Source organism: Glycine max, chromosome 18 (genome assembly GCF_000004515.6).
Source record: "Glycine max cultivar Williams 82 chromosome 18, Glycine_max_v4.0, whole genome shotgun sequence".
In the NCBI taxonomy this organism is placed as follows: Eukaryota; Viridiplantae; Streptophyta; class Magnoliopsida; order Fabales; family Fabaceae; genus Glycine; species Glycine max.
Genome location: NC_038254.2, coordinates 51,858,820 through 51,871,938, shown reverse-complemented (window position 1 = coordinate 51,871,938; position 13,119 = coordinate 51,858,820). Strand labels below are relative to the sequence as shown.

Here is a 13,119-nt window from a genome sequence, read left to right as displayed (position 1 = left end):
TGGTGACTTATTGCCCATGCATTTAGCAAACATCTAGAATCTAGTCTTCATGCATTTTATTTATTGAGTCTTTTCAAAGGCATTTGAGAGATAGGTAAATAAAATAAGCTTGTCATCGTGAGACATTAGGGGCGAGTAAATGGATAGGTGTGGGTAGAACAGATCCAAGGCAAAGAGGGCATGCAAGGTCCCAACAACATTATCACATTTTGAGAACTTATCTTTTATTCATCTTATCTTTTTTTTCTTATCTTTCTTTATCTTTTATTTTTTGTTTCTTATCTTATTTTTTTATCTTCTATTTTTTATCTTTATCATCTTTTAATTTAAATATTTTATCTCTTATCTTTCCTTTTTAAATCTTTATCTTATATCTTTTATCTTTCTGCCTCTTTTATCTTAAATTTCTTATCTCTTGCTTGTAAATTGGATTTGCTTTAATCTAAGTACAAACAAAGTTCATGTGGATTCGACACTCGGACTTTCGAGTATTTTACTACTTGTGACGAATTTGGTGCACTTGCCAACGAGTTAACACTAGTTGGATGCAAGTAGGTCTTCAAGAAAAAGAAAAACATTCCAAGTGTGAAGAAGTCGAGGTACAAGGCAAGACTTGTGGCTAAGGGTTTTACACAAGTGGACAGAGTTAATTATAATGAAATTTTCTCACCTGTGGTAAAACATTATTCTATAAGGATCTTGATGGCAATTGTAAATCAGTATGATCTGGAGTTACCATAATTGGTTGCCAAGACAACTTTTTTTACATGGAGACCTTGAGGAGACCATTTATATGCAACAACCTAAGGGGTTTGCAGAAGATCAAATGAAGGTTTTCTAAGGAGTAGTTATGTCTAAATCTTGAAAAGAGAATAACAATGTCACATTTTCTTGCTTTTGTATGTAGATGATATTCTTATAGCTACCTCAAACAAGCTAGGATGAGATTAGTATGCTCAAGGAGAGATTAAGTTCAGAATTTGAGATGATCATGAAGGATTTTGGTATTGCAAGGAGGATACTTAGGATTGATATTGTTATAGATCAGATGAAGAGAAAATTGTTCTTATCTTAGCGGGCTATTTGAAGAAGGTAGTAGAAAGGTTTAGGATGCATCAATCTAAATTTGTAAGCACACCTTTGAGACATCACACTAAGCTCTCAATTACTCAAGCTCCTAATATTGAAGAGGAAAGGAAGAAGATGGATATTGTTCCATATGCTAGTAGAGTAGGAAGCATCATGTATGGTATGGTTTGTAGTAGGCCAAACTTGGCCCATGCTATTCACATTGTAAAAAGGTTTAGGGCCGATTCAGGTCAAGCTCATTGGGAGGCTTTGAAGTAGGTATTGAGATATGTGAATGGATCTTTGGAATCTGGTCTAAAGTATAAGAAGGTAGCTCAAGGTGGAGATGCTATTATGGGGCATGTTGATGCAAAGTATGTAGAGCATGTGGATACTATGAAGTCCTTATTTAGATATGCATTTACATTGTTTGGGGCTACTATTTGTTGGAAAGGAAACTTACAGCCCATGGTAGATCTATCTACAACTGAATCAAGAGTATATTGCTATTGCAAAATGAGTATGGTTAAAAGGGATGATTGGTGAACTAGAAATTGTACAAAACTATGTGATAATTCACTATGATAGCCAAAGTGCTATCCACCTTACAAATCGGTCAAGTTTACCATGAGAGGAGAAAGAATATTGATGTTAGGCTTCACTTCATAAGAGATGTGGTTGAATTTGAAGGAGTTAGGATTGTGAAAATTGCATCTATGTTCACAAAATCTCTACCAAGGTCAAAGTTCAACCTTAGACTTGATTAATTTCTCTTGAAATATAGTTTCAAAAGTGGGAGAGTAACACTATGGTGGAAGGAATCGTCTGGCTCAAATTTAGAGTCAAGGTGGAGAATTGTGGTCTGTAACTCAAAATATATTGTTCATTCTGATGGACGTTCGATCTTATGAGGATCGTCTATTGTGATGAGATTGAGGATAGTCTGATGCTCAGTTAGATGGGACAATTTGTTTAATTCATATATTAATCTGATACGCATAAGACTATTGAGTGTTTTTTATTAGGCTTATGTTGTTGTGTTTTAGTGGCTTGGGGCCTATAAATAGAGGTCATGGGATCTTTATGTATGTGCAACTAACTATAATCAGAAGTGTGAGAAGTACTAAGATTGTTGTGAGAAACTTAAGAGAGGGAAACACTTGGTACGAAGGAAAGAGAAAGAAACAAAGTGTGACACTTGGGTTCTTACGGAAATTTCTTCTTGAATTTAAGGAGGACAAAACAAAGATTTGTCTACTTTATCAGGGATATAACTTATGGATTGTGTATGTGCAAAGATTGAAACGGCATAATGAAGACTTTGTCGAGAATGCCTTCCAATCAAAGTTTAAATTACGGTCTCAATTAAAAAAAATGGTGGAAAGAAAGATGGAGAAGTTTCTAGAAATACACAAAATTCTAGAAATTTCTCTAAGACCAATCAAGAAAAATATAGAAGGATTGTTGGCATCTTGGAAAACCACAATGTCACTATTGTGAAAATTTTGGACATGTGGAGAAGAATTGATAATAAAAACAAGCATCAAGCAAATTTCATTAAAGAGCATGACAGTGACATCTTTACTATGCTACCCGAGATTCTAGTGATGAGACAAGAGGAAATTGGTACTTAAAGAGCAGTTGCAGCGATCACATGGAAAAATTGATGTTATTAGTATTTTTATATTTTAATTTTTCTTTTTTTTTCTTATATATATATACACAAAGGGTCATAAGAGGCCCCCTTTGGATCCGTGATACGAATAGAGTAGGGGTGCTAGCAGCAAGACCCAAAAGGCACAATAGCACGCCTATGCATCTGAAAGACTACATAATAAATAGACCATGAAGGCATGAACGTGCGTAGGAGGGCGCTCGAATATTCTAGATGGAATAAAGAAGAATAAATCAGTAGGTTAGGATTTCTATTAGGAAGTTAATTTTCTGTTGTAACCACCACTAGTGGCTATATATGTATGAACCAGCTTTGAGGAATGTAAGAAAAAGATCTCCTTTCTCTCTCGTTCTCAAGTTTTCTCTCTCTCTCTCTCCCTTTCTCTGGAGGATTGTTTGGGCCTCGAATACCAAACGCTATCATTGGTGCTTTCATTGCTCACACCATGGCTGAAGCTACTCGATCAAAAACAAGTGCTGATCACTGGGAAGAGGCATTTGCGAGACTTTCGTCTTCCAAGTTCGACGAGCTTCTGCATCGTATGACTCAGTTAGAGACAGAGCACGCATCTCCGCGAGTGCCATCGCCATCTCCAGGTGCAACGACCACGAATCCGACTTACCGTATGAAGCTCGAAGTTTCGCGCTTCAATGGCTCTGATCCAGAAGGCTGGATATTCAAGATCACGCAGTTCTTCGAATATCATGCAACTCCAGATCACGAAAGACTCACCATAGCATCTTTTTACATGGAAGGCTTAGCATTAGCCTGGTTTCAATGGATGCATAGGAATGGTCAATTGTCTTCGTGGTCCACTTTTTTACACGCCATCCACGCACGATTCTTATCTTCAACCTATGAAGATCCAACAGGTTTGCTCTGTAAGTTGACACAGCGATCAATTGTCTCCGCTTACCTCTCGGAGTTTGAAGCTCTTGCTAACCGTATAATTGGTTTGCTGGCACCGTTTGTGCTAAGTTGTTTTGTGTCAGGACTAAATCCAGTGATTCAACGGGAGGTGCAAGTTATGCAGCCTCACTCGTTGGTTCAGGCAATCTCCTTTGCTAGGCTGCATGAGGAAAGGATGCTAGTGATAACTGCTAAATAATTGTGAATTAATCGTAGTTAAATAGTCAAATTTTTACTTAAAATTAATTATTTAGTAGTTATTTATGATTAAAAGTTGAAAAAATTAATTAAATTGAATTTCTGGTTGCAGATACGAAAAATGAGGGTACATTAAGCAAAAATGGCAACAGAAAGGAAGAAAAAGAAGAAATTCTGAAGCAGGCCCAGCCCAACAGTGGCGCTAAGCGCGCATCACGTGCTAAGTGAGCAATTAATTGCAGGCGCTAAGCGTGGCGTTAAGCACGAAGGAGCAACCGTTACGCGCGCTAAGCCCAGCTAGGCGCCCAGCGCGCGATCCAACAGAAGCACAGGCTAAGCCTGCATGGCGCGCCCAGCGCGCGATCTGTACGCGCTAAGCACGAGGTGTGGCGCTGAGCGCGACTACGTAGCCCACAAGCCCACTTCAGCAACTATAAATAGAGAGTCAGTCCCAAGGAAAACTCACCTCGTCTCAGAGCACAGTTCTCAGTACTTCAAGCTTGAGTTTTCCTTTCTCTTATTATTCTTTGTTTTTATTATCCCCATTCTTTCCTTCACCCCTAATTGTAAGACCTCAATGACCATGAGTGGCTAATCCCCTAGCTAGGGCCTGGCAGGCCTAAAAAGCCAACGATGTACGATGAGCTTCAAGAGTTATCAATGCAAAAGGAATTGATTCCAGGTTTTTCTGTTCTAATTCTTTTCTTGTTATCTTGCATTTGTTCTTAAACTTCTTTTGGGTTTTATTCGCTCGGGAGAGGGTATTTCCCAATAAATATTTAAGATTCAATGCATGCATTAGTTTTAGGGGTTATACACTTGGAAAAGGGTAACGCCTAACAGAACATCTTAAGAAAAGAATTCTTGGGTTACCATTGCTAGGCATAGAGTGATAACCCACTGCCCATGCATTTAAGCAACATCTAGAACTTAATCTTAATGCATTTTAATTATTGAATCTTCGCAAAGGCATTTGGGAGATAGGTAGTTAAAATAGGCTTGCCAACGTGAGGCATCAGGGGCAAGTAGTTAACAGATGTGGGTATAACTAATACCAGTGCATTGGTAATGAATATCATATTTACATGCATCGTAGGCCAATTGGGTTTGTCTGGTCTTGGCATCTTTATTAATTGTCTTTCCTTTTTTAAACTATTTGATTTAGTAATCGCACTCTATTCCTACACTTATTCCTGTTTTTTTTATTCTTACTTACAAATTGAGAAGTATTTAACAAGTGCAATAAAATCCCTGCGGACACGATACTCGGACTTCCGAGGTTTACTACTTAAGAGCGATTTGGTACACTTGCCAAAGTCTCAACAGCTAGATGGGCGACGATCTTCTGTTCGAACCTCCCCTAGTCTGTCGTATAGTTTTCCTTCACGATTATCACCGCCGGTTGTCACTAAACCAGTTGAGTCGCTCTTAACTCCTTCACCAACTAAACCTGCCACAACCACTATTCCCTTTAAATGCCTTTCCCCAGAAGAATTAGCTATTCGAAGGGAGAAGGGATTATGTTTTAATTATGACGAAAAGTACTCACGGGGCCATAAGTGCACCCCGTCCTTGTTCCTATTTGTTACAGAGGATGAGGAGTGCCTGCAGGATTCTGATTCCAACCCATCGTCTCCAACAGCTCTTGTAGCTTCACAGGAGACATCACCAGCTCAGATAAGTCTTCATGCGCTTTCCGGTCACGGAGCCCCGGAAACCTTGTGAGTCACGGGCCTCATTGGAAACCACCGTGTTCAGATTCTCATTGATGGAGGAAGCACACACAACTTCCTATAGCAAGAGTTGGTTACAACATTAAGCTTGCAACCACAAACAACTTCTACTCTTCGAGTAACAGTAGGTAATGGCGAGGAGCTGCAGTGCAACCAAGTTTGCCCGGAAGTTGCGGTACATATTCAGGCACACACTTTCTTGGTTGATTTCCATATTCTTCCAATTTGCGGAGCTGACGTAGTGCTAGGAGTACAATGGCTAAAGTCACTGGGACCTGTCCTAACAGACTACGCAACTCTCACCATGAAATTCATTTATAATGATAAATTGATTGAGCTCAAGGGTGATCGTGATGCAAATATTGATCAGATATCACCATCACAGCTACGACGCCTTATGAACACAGGTAACACTAGTACCTATTTTCACATTCAACTTGACTCTCATCATCCCGAACCCTTACCATTGACTCACTCGATACCGGCAATTCAAACCTTACTCACTAAATATTCCTCCCTCTTCCAACCATTAACGAACCTTCCCCCATCACGAGCCACAGACCACTCGATCAACCTCCTTCCTAACTCAACACCCATAAACGTAAGACCCTACCGCTACCCATACTTTCAAAAACAAGAGATTGAAAGACAAGTGGCTTTGATGCTTCGCAATGGTCACATACAACATAGCTCAAGTCCCTTCTCGTCACCAGTTTTATTAGTCAAGAAACGCGACAGAACATGGCGATTTTGCATGGATTATAGGGCATTGAATGCTATCACAGTGCGTGATCGCTTTCCTATACCTACGGTGGATGAATTATTAGATGAACTAGGGGGAGCAACGTGGTTTTCTAAGCTCGATCTAATGCAAGGATATCATCAGATTTTGATGAAAGAATCCGATACAAGCAAGACAGCCTTCCGCACTCACCATGGACACTATGAGTTTCATGTAATGCCCTTTGGACTTTGTAATGCACCTTCTTTGTTTCAGGCAACAATGAACCGCTTGTTCCAGCCGCATCTACGCAAGTATATCATCGTCTTCTTCGATGATATCTTGATTTATAGTCGTTCCTTCAGGGATCACTTGGAGGTTGCATTTTAGGTCTTAATGGAAGGTAAGTTTACACTAAAATTTTCCAAATGTTCCTTCGCTCAACAACAGATCGAGTATCTGGGTCATGTGGTCTCCGACCAAGGAATGCAACACGCTACTTTAGCAGCACCATTCTCGTGACTTTTAACTAAGGAAGGGTTTGCATGGACTCCTGAAGCTACAGTTGCCTTCCAAAACTTGAAGAATGTCGTGACTAATTTCCCAGTATTAGCACTTCCTGATTTCACAAAACCCTTTGTGGTGGAAACAGACGCCTCCGGCTCGGGAATGGGCGTAGTGTTGTCACAAGGAAGACACCCAATAGCCTTCTTTAGAAAATAGTTTTACCCTAAGTTGCTTAGCTCCTCCACCTATGTTCGTGAACTAGCTGCCATTACCACTGCTGTTAAGAAGTGGAGGCAATACCTTTTGGGGCACCACTTTGTAATTTTGACGGATCATAGAAGCTTAAAAGAATTAATGAACCAGGTTGTTCAAATGCCGGAGCAACACCGATATTTGGCACGTTTGTTGGGTTTTGATTACTCTATACAATATAGAACGGGCAAAACTAACGTGGTTGCAGACGCGCTATTACGATGTTCAGAGGTACCAAGTGCCTCGCTTTTCATCCTCTCAATGCCTCACTTTGTGTTTCTTGAAGATCTGTCTAAGGAATTGCAGTCGCATAATGAATTTATAACCTTAAGGGAGAAGGTTCACGCAGACCCAGCCACCTACCCTGACCATGTGTTAACACCCAACTTTGTTTTGTATCGAGGGCGTATTTGGTTACCCTCAGACTGTACTTTCATCAAAGCTTTGCTCACGAAATTTCATCAAACACCAACAGGAGGCCATATGGGTTATCGAAAAACCTTGAATCGTGTAGCAGAAAATTTCATGTGGCAGACAATGAGTAGTGACACTCGTAAATTTGTGGCCCAGTGTGTGGATTGTCAACTCGTGAAGTATGAACCTGCAAAATCTCGGGGTTTATTATGCCCGTTACCAGTTCCTTCGCAGCCATGGGAGGACCTCTCCATGGACTTCATCATGGGACTTCCAGCTTATCGCAACAACACTTATGTCTTTGTGATTGTTGATCGCTTTTCGAAAGGGCTACACCTCAGTATGCTTCCTTCCCATCATACGGCACAAAGCGTTGCTCAGCTCTTCATTGAATTAGTAGGCAAACTCCATGGCATGCCCAGAAGTATTGTCTCTGATCGTGACCCGTTGTTCGTCAGCAAATTTTGACAAGCTTTGTTTCATTTGAGTGGCACTAAACTCAATGAGTTCTGCCTACCATCCCCAAACAGATGGCCAAACGGAGGTGGCAAATAGGATCATTGAACAATACTTAAGAGCTTTCATTCACCATAAACCAAACTCCTGGGGTCGCTTCTTGTTATGGGCTAAGTGGTCTTATAACACTTCCGTCCATTCCTCTACGGGAATGACACCCTTCGAAGTAACGTTTGGACGCAAACCTCCCTCCTTCCCTCAATATCTAACAGGCACGGCCAAGGTGGAAGTAGTTGATGACTTGCTCAGTCAATGAGAGGCCATATTCACCTTACTCCGTCAGAAGTTACTTAAGGCCCAAACGCATATGAAAGCTATTGCAGATGGGCATCGAAGGGATCACGAGTTTCAAGTTGGTGAATGGGTTTTAGTTAAACTACGGCCATATCGTCAGTCCACAGCCTCAGGTGCAGTTCATTCTATGCTCGCAAGGCGTTTTTATGGGCCATTCCGGATCACCGAAAGGATGGGACCAGTTGCTTATAAGCTAGCCTTACCTGAAACCTCACGAATCCACCCAATGTTCCATTGTTCAAACTTAAAACCCTTTGTAGGGACTCCCGCATCAGCAAAAATGGAGGAGCTTCCCCCATTAGCCGTGGATAATCAACCAGTTCTGACCCCATTAGCTATTCTAGCTCACAAAACCATTCCTTCGGATATAGGGCCGAAGCACCTTGTGCTGGTTCAATGAAGAGGCCTGCACCCTAACAAAACGTCGTGGGAAGAGTGGACGACCCTCCAAGCAATACATCACCTCGAGGACAAGGTGTTATTCGAAGCAAGCGGGAATGATACGAATAATAGAGTAGGGGTGCAAGCAGCAAGGCCCAAATGGCACAGTAGCACGCTCATGCATCTGAAAGACTACGTAATAAACAAACCATGAAGGCATGAATGTGCGTAGGAGCGCGCTTGAATATTCTAGAAGGAATAAAGAAGAATAAATCAGTAGGTTAGGATTTCTGTTAGGAAGTTAGTTTTCTATTGTAACCACCACTAGTGGCTATAAATGTACGAACAAGTTTTGAGGAATGTAATTAAGAAAAAGATCTCCTCTCTCTCTCGTTCTCAAGTTTTCTCTCTCTCTCTCTCTCTCCCTTTCTCTGGAGGATTGTTTGGGCCTCGAATACCAAACGCTATCACCCCCTTTGGATCTGTCCCTTGGTCCATCTAAAAAAAATAGATCGAGAAAGATTATCGATCAGGATCGACCTAAATAGACAAGAAGTTTGACTAGTATATACAAAATTTAGATTCCAACCTTGCATACTGTCAGTATTATTATAACAAATAAAACGGTAAGAACAAATGAATGAGATTTTGGCACAAAAGTTGATAATAATAACAAAAAAATAATAATAAAGTGAGCATAGCACATTTTACCTCGCTGATTCGCTACTGCACGTGGTTCCTATAGTTCACAAGGGTTGGTTAAAGAGGAAGTCACTGCAGTTGGTTCACGCATGTATGGTGGTTCATGGCGGGCAAGTCCTGTTCATATATGTTATGTATGGCAGCTTAAAGTGTCAGCCACACAACAAAAACGTTTAGCAGCAGCCAGCAGACTACAGGTTGTCCCAGAAATACTATAATTTTATATTAATTAGTGTAGTACTTAGTTTATTTTATATAATATTAAAAATAGTAAAATTAATTTATTTTTAATCATAAATTAATAAAAAAAAATTCTATATCCTAAATGTTTATTTGTTTGTTATATCCTAATAAATTTTGTTCATTTGTGATGCAAAGCAACATTTGGGATATAATCAAATTAAAAGATCATCCTATATATTCTTTGACATATTTATTTTTAAATTAGAAAGATGTTAAAAAAAATTATTTTAATATCAATTATAATTTAAACTAAGAAAAATAATAAAATTTGACTCAAATTAATAAAAAAAAATGTACAAAAATCCCATATACAACTTAAATAATATTAAAAGAAACACATACAAATTAAATAATTATTTTTTCCCTAAAGCTTGAAACCGACTAGCACAGTTTTTTCAACATCCAGATCCACCTGTTTCCAAACACAGGCTTAAACAAAAGATCAGAAACAAGTAAATGTACAACAGCGATTACCACACACGTTCAAGTGCTTTTAACTGGTCATTTTTTTGACATTTTTACCGTCAATTATTATAACCGGCCGCTACAAACATTTTTTTTAATGTCGGAGTGTCTTTTTTGCACTAATAATAATACTAATAATAAATAAATAAATAAATAAATAGCATAATTTACCTGACTGGTTAGGCTGCTGGTGGTGGTCGGAGATGAGGAGGTGAGTGGTTGGTTCACTTACGCATAATAATATATATGCTATGAACGGAGATGAAGTAAAACTATAAGAGATGAAGAATGGTGCGTGGCTTGCGGCTGAAATGGAGAGTGAGGGGATATGCAAGCTAGGGTTGGCTGCCTGCAGCTTCATCCATAGTAAAGAAGAGCCAAAGGTAGTGAGTACTTACGTGCAGTGTGGTGCATTGAGGTGAAATCAGAGAGCAAAAGTGAGTGAGAGGGAGGATAGTACGTGATGGTATATATGTGAGTATTCTTATGTTAAGGATAATTAAGGACGATGGATCGATCTATGGGTCGGATTTAAATCACCACACACTTCTTATCCCAATCACCAATAAAAAGTTGACAGTATGTAATGTAAGTTTGTATTTAATTTTAGTTCCGGTAAATATTTTGTTTATTTTTAATTTATATTAATTTATGTTTTTTCAATTTTAATTTTTTAATCTTAAATTTTTTAGGATTATAAGTATAAAAAAATTATAATCTTAAAGAGATTAAAATTAAAAATATAAATTTTTAAGTATTAGAAATAAACAAAAAAAATATACACAAACCAAAATTAAAAAAACATTGACTCGCATAAATTAAAATTAAAAAATTAAACTTTTAAGCTCCTAAAATAATTAGTAAGCACTACTAGAAAAGAAATGTTGTTAACAAAGGTGATTTTGAATGTTCAACATCAATTCAAAATTGATGTTGAAACTATCAATGTTAAAAGTAGATCATTTTTAACATCAATTGTAAAAATCATTGTTGAAATTCATTATATAACATCAATTCTCCCAAAAATGAATGTGATATAGTAGTAGCAAGTAGCAAAAAAGAAAAGCATAAACAATATTAGTTTATGCCAAAATGGATATTGAATAGTACTTACAACATCAATTTTGGGCAAAATCACTTATCATTTTTCATCACAAAAATCTTGAACATAAAACATATATTTAGCTTGTTCTTCCATAATGAAAGACTCGATCTGATAAGCTAACTTCTTCAAATCTACCAAAGTAAATATAAAATTATTATTACTTTTTATCAACCCAAGTGCTCTTACAAATATACACAATGAATTTAACATAAATTAAACTCTCAAATTTCTTCAATAATTCCAAAGTAAGATTAAATATGTAGAAGTGCTGAAAGGATATCTTTTTACTTTCATAAATAATCTACATCATTAAGCTTCACTACAATTGTTGTCACTAAGATATAAATACACTCTTAACCTAATTTAATAGAATAAGAGACTTTCAAAGTGAGTTAAAAGAACTAAAAATCATCACGAATGCACCCTAAATTGTTCTGTAATTCAAAATCAATTTAGAAGTAACTTGTAAAAATTTCAAACTGATCTTCCAAAAAATATTATTTTTAGATAATCAATCGAGTATTAAGTTGTTTTGGTTTAAATCTTTAAAAAAATCAAACCATGCCTTGTTGGAAGAAGAAGAAGATTTTATTTCATTTGGCACACCAAATACAAGAGTATGATCCCCTATTTATACTAAAATAGAGTGACCACTCACATAATTTGCTTATTCAAGAATACTAAATGCTCACATAATTGTTTATTCAAGACTTTGTAACTCACAACCTTACAACTTTCATCTTCCACAATTTAAGCCTCATAAAACTTGTTATTATTATTTTTCTAATTAATATCTAACATCCTCCCTTAATTGGAAAATTCTTCTGCACACCAAGTCTTGCTCGCAATCTTCGAAAATCTTCAAATTTGAGAGGCTTGGTGAAAATATCCGCAACTTGATCTTGAGTTTTCACATGAGTCAATTCTACTTCTTTCTTGGTAATGCACTCTCTAATGAAATGATACCTTGTATCTATATGCTTACTTCGTTCATGGAACACCGGATTCTTGGCAAGCTCTTGTGCAGATCTATTATCAACATAGATCTTTGTGCTTTCCTTTTGCAACAACTGAAGTTCCTCCAACAATCTTCTTAGCCAAATGGCATGACATGTGCAAGAAGTTGCAGCTACATACTCGGCTTCACAAGTAGAAAGTGTCACAATGCCTTGCTTCTTAGAACTCCATGTAAAAACACAATCACCCATAAAAAATACAAATCCGGTAGTACTTTTTCTATCATCAACATCTCCGGCAAAATCACTATCACAAAATCCCACAAGCTTATAGTTATTGGAGGGAGAATAAAACAATCCAAAATCAATTGTACCTTTCAAGTAACAAAGAATTCTTTTTGCGGCTTTTAGATGAGGAGAGGTAGGAGCCTCCATAAAGCGACACACAACTCCCACCGCATATAGAATATCGGGCCTTGTATTGGTTAGATACCTTAAACTCCCCACAAGACTCTTGAAGATCGTGGAGTCTACCTTCTCTCCTTCATCAAACTTTGATAACTTCAAGCCACCTTCCATAGGTGTGTTCACAGGATTGCAATCAAGCATATTAAATTTCTTCAACACTTCTTTTGTGTACCTTTCTTGTGAGACAAAGATACCATTCTGCGTTTGCTTCACTTCCATTCCCAAGTAATATGACATGAGTCCCATATCTGTCATATCAAATTCACGAGACATGGACTCCTTGAAGTCTTCAAACAAATTTGGGTTATTGCCGGTAAAGATAAGGTCATCCACATAAAGACAAATAAATAAGACATCACCATTATTAAAAGTTTTAACATAAAGAGCATACTCATTTTGACAATGAACAAACCCATTGTCTTGGAAGTACTTGTCAATGTGGGTATTCCATGCCCTCGGTGCTTGCTTTAGACCATACAACGCCTTGTTCAATTTCAAGACTTTTCCTTCTT

General features: G+C 37.9%; 1 protein-coding gene across 4 annotated transcripts in view; it reads right to left on the bottom strand.

Annotated features, from left to right (window-relative positions):
* Positions 1-13,119, bottom strand: part of LOC102669442 (uncharacterized) — a 117,222-nt gene that overhangs the window by 34,784 nt on the left and 69,319 nt on the right. For 2 of the 4 annotated variants that reach the window (XM_041012121.1, XM_041012122.1), the window contains exons 1-2: positions 10,250-10,580; positions 9,380-9,487 (exon numbers count right to left, since the gene is read on the bottom strand). The exons of 1 other annotated variant lie outside the window; for it this stretch is intronic. The gene's annotated coding sequence lies outside the window, so the exon portion shown is untranslated. Of the gene's footprint in view, positions 1-9,379; positions 9,514-10,249; positions 10,581-13,119 lie in introns of those variants that run through there. One more of the 4 variants, XM_026126716.2, reaches the window with a different exon arrangement.